This window comes from Rhinopithecus bieti, unplaced genomic scaffold, assembly GCF_001698545.2.
Source record: "Rhinopithecus bieti isolate Rb0 unplaced genomic scaffold, ASM169854v2 scaffold_52099, whole genome shotgun sequence".
NCBI lineage: Eukaryota > Metazoa > Chordata > Mammalia > Primates > Cercopithecidae > Rhinopithecus > Rhinopithecus bieti.
Genome location: NW_016820939.1, coordinates 651737 through 656119, shown reverse-complemented (window position 1 = coordinate 656119; position 4383 = coordinate 651737). Strand labels below are relative to the sequence as shown.

Sequence of the window (4383 nt, the reverse complement as noted above, 5' to 3'; positions counted from 1 at the left end):
CAAACCAGGTGGCTTAAAGCAACAGAAATGTATTGTCTCATAGTTCTAGAGGTCAGAAGTCTGAAAGCAAAATGTCAGCAGGCCATGCTGTCTCTCAAGCCTCTAGGGGAGAATTGTTCATTCCCTCTTCCTAGCTTCTGGTGGTTGCTGCCACTCCTTGGTGTTCCTTAGCTTGTAGACGTATCACTGCAACCTCTGCCTCCATCATCACATGGCATTTTCCTTGTATATCTGAGTCCAAATTTCCCTCTTCTTCTTCTTCTTTTTTCTTTTGAGACGGAGTTTCGGTCTTGTTGCCCAGGCTGGAGTTTAATGGTATGATCTCGGCTCACTGCAACCTCCGCCTCCCAGGTTCAAGCGATTCTCCTGCCTCAGCCTCCCAAGTAGCTGCCATTACAGGCATGTGCCACCACTCCCAGCTAATTTTGTATTTTTAGTAGAGATGGGGTTTCTTTCTCCATGTTGATCAAGCTGGTCTTAAACTCCTGATCTCAGGTGATCTGCCCACCTTGGCCTCCCAAAGTGCTGGGATTACAGGTGTCAACCACCGCTCCAGGCCTTCCCTCTTCTTATAAGTACATCAGTCATTGAATTAAAGCCCACCCTAAAGCCATATGACTTTATCTTAACTTGATTACATCTGCCGTGACTCTATTTCTGAATAATCACATTCACAGGTTTTGGGTAGACATGGAGGTAGCCTGATGTGAAGAATCAGAACCTAAAGGGGTTAGGAGGATATCCATTCATGGAAATGGCCCAGCACTGGGTGCTGGAGCCCAAGAAAGGAGAGGAAGTCATCCATACATGGGAGCAACCTGGTGTGGGGAGTCAGAACTGGGGTGGCTGATGGATGGAAGCTGCTTATGCAGCGGAGCAGCTCAGAGAATGCAACAGCACAAATGGCGTGGGAGGGCTTTCACCCACAAGCCTGCGGTGGCCTGGTATTGCATATCAGAATACAATGAGGTGAGGAGGATGTCTGCATGGGGAGGGAAAGGAGGAGGTGATGGGAGGTTGGTCTTATTCAGGAAGATTAATATATTCAGGTAAATTAATATGTCAAAGATAATGAGGGTCATGTTTCTCACTGTCAGAGAAGGGATTAAAGTATAGAAATAGAAAAAACTAGTCCTCCGTCCCCGTGGCGAGCCTGTTTGCGTTGACTGCCCAGAGTCCGGAAATCCTCCACTCCCAGCCCGTCGGGACTTCCCCGACCCCAGCTTTCTCTCCTTTGAAAACACTAAGAATAATGTCACTGCATCAGTTTTTATTAGAGCCAATCACCTGTCATGCCTGGAACAAGGATCGTACCCAGATTGCCCTCAGTTCCAATCATCACTAAGTGCACATCAGAAGAATGGAGCCGGTTGCCCTGGCTCACGCCTGTAATCCCAGCACTTTGGGAGGCCGCGGCGGGTGGATCACGGGGTCAGGAGTAAAAGACCAGACCGGCCAAGATGGTGAAACCCCATCTCTNGTGAAACCCCGTCTCTACTAAAAAATACAAAAAACTAGCCGGGCGACGAGGTGGGCGCCTGTAGTCCCAGCTACTCGGGAGGCTGAGACAGGAGAATGGCGTGAACCCGGGAGGCGGAGCTTGCAGTGAGCTGAGATCCGGCCACTGCACTCCAGCCTGGGCGGCAGAGCAAGACTCCGTCTCAAAAAAAAAAAAAAAAAAAAAATTAGCCAGGCGTGGTAGTGTGTGCCTGTACTCCCAGTTACTCGGGAGGCTGAGACAGGAGAATTGCTTGCACCGGATAAATGGAGGTTGTAGTGAGCCGAGATCATGCCACTGCACTCCAGCCTGGACGATAAGCCAGACTCCGTCAAAAAACAAAAAACAAAAAACAAAAAAAAAAAAAAGGAAGAAGAACGGGAGCCGGTGGGTGAAAGCCCATGAACTCAAGGAGCGCAACGGACATATCAACAGGTATTGACTGGGCTCCCAAGAGCGACCGCATCATCACTTGCCGGGCAGACCACAGTGCCTATGTCTGGAGTCAGAAAGATGGTGTCTGGAAGCCAACCCTGGTGATCCTGAGAATTAACTGTGCAGCTACTTTTGTGAAGTAGTCCCCACTAGAGAACAAATTTGCTATGGAAAGTGGAGCACGATTCGTTTCTGTTTGTTACTTCGAGTCTGAAAATGACCGGTGGGTGAGCAAGCACATTAAAAAGCCAATTCGCTCCACAGTGCTCAGCTTGGATTGCCATCCCAACAACGTTTTGCTGGCAGCAGGACCATGTGACTTCAAATGCAGACTGTTTTCTGCCTGCATTAAAGAAGTGGATGACGGCTACTCGGGAGGCTGAGGCAGGAGAATGGCGTGAACCCTGGAGGGGGAGTTCACAGTGAGTCGAGATCGCGCCACTGCACTCCAGCCTGGGTGACAGAGCGAGACTCCCTCTCAAAAAATAAATTAAAAAAAAAAAAAGTGGATGAAAAACCAGTCAGTATGCACTGAGTGTTTCATTTGTCTCAGAGAACGACGTGGTGGCTGCTGGCCATGACTGCTGCCCAATGCTCTTTATGATGACCAAGGCTGCCTGACCTTCATCTCCAAGTTAGACATTCCGAAACAGAGCATCCAATGCAACATGTCTACCATGGAACACTTCCACAACACGGACGACTGAGGACCGCGACACGACCTTGGAGACGCAGTATCCATCCGAATAGCATCACTCAAGTCTCTTCGAGGTGGACAAGCAAGAATGTCACAAAGTTTGCACTACTGGCATCGATGGAGCCATGACAATTTGGGATTTCAAGACCCTCGAGTCTTCCATCCAGGACCTCCGGATAACGTGAAGATGAGTGAGCCTCCGTCATCCAGCAGGACAAACTGTGGAAGATCGCAGCTGTGCCATGGCACGATGGCGAGGAAGCCAGCCCCAAGGAAACACTGAGAACACATATCACGCCAATACCGTGTGGTTTTTGTTTGAATATAAAATTGGTTAAAGTGTTGGTTTTTTAAAAGCAGTGTCTTTTTTTTTTCTACTTCATTCCATTATTATGTAAAATTGTCACACTAACTTAAAAGACAGGGTGAGGCAGATATGTAAATTGCCCAATGGAAAATTAAATAAAAACTGAGGCCAGGTGCGGTGGCTCATGTCTGTAATCCCAGCACTTTGGGAGCCCGAGGGGGGCGGATCACGAGGTCAGGAGATCGAGACCATCCTGGCTAACATGGTGAAACCCCGTCTCTACTAAAAATACAAAAAATTAGCCAGGTGCGGTGGCGGGTGCCTGTATTTCCAGCTACTCGGGAGGCTGAGGCAGGAGAATGGTGTGAACCCGGGAGGAGGAGCTTGCAGTGAGCAGAGATCGCACCCCTGCACTCCAGCCTAGGTGACAGAGTGAGACTCCGTCTAAAAAAATAAAATAAAATAAAATAAATAAAAAAATAAAGAAAACTGAATGTGGTTTTGAAAAAAAAAAAAGAAATAGCGAAAACTAGAGTGAACCTTGTGGTGACGGATTAGAATTGCAAGTACTGGAGTGACCTAATGGTCTTTAATACATTAAGATTGATATAAATGTAAACACATGTACACACATTTACATATATGTTTTCATATCCATATTCATACACATTTATATGTGTGTTCTCGTATACATATCTATATGCTCATATGTATGTGTATACACACACACAGCATTGGTTAGTTGAATCCCCTGAAAGGACCTGGGAATATTGACATCTCAATAGCAATAGCAAAACCATACCCAAATATTGGTTTCTAAATATCATTTTGAGAGCAGGCAGAGTTGTTGGCTCATGGATATAGGCAGGCATTGACTATCAGGAGACCTATTAATTCCAGGGAGGCAGAAAGTGCAGCTGCTTAGAGTGAGAGCACAGAAACTTGCAGTGACTCAGGGACCAAGCTTTGGGTCCAGACCAAGAGAGGGTTTGATCCCAGCTTTGGATTTAGTAGCTAGGTGATATATAGGCAACAGGTTCCTTAACATTTTTGAGTCTCAGTTCCTCCAAATGGGATATTATAAGAATAAAAAAAGACAATGGGCTGGGCACAGTGGCTCATGGCTGTAATTCCGACACTTTGGGAGGCCGAGGCAGGAGGATCACTTGAGTCCAGGAGTTTAAGACCAGCCTAGGCAATGTAGTGAGACTCTGTTCTAAAAAAAAAAAAGAAAAGAAAAGAAAAAAAGGCTGGGTGCGGTGGCTCATGCCTGTAATCCCAGCACTTTGGGAGGCTGAGGTGGGTGGATCACCTGAGGTCAGCAGTTTGAGACCAGCCTGACAAACATGGAGAAACCCCGTCTCTACTAAAAATACAAAAAAGTAAATAAATAAATAAATAAATAAATAAATAAATAAATAAATAATCCAGGCATGGTGGCACTTG

The 4383-nt window shown here is 46.6% G+C and overlaps 1 pseudogene; it reads left to right on the top strand.

Annotated features, from left to right (window-relative positions):
* Window positions 1-1217: 1217 nt before the first annotated feature.
* Window positions 1218-2815, top strand: LOC108520613 (actin-related protein 2/3 complex subunit 1A pseudogene; annotated as a pseudogene).
* Window positions 2816-4383: the final 1568 nt, after the last annotated feature.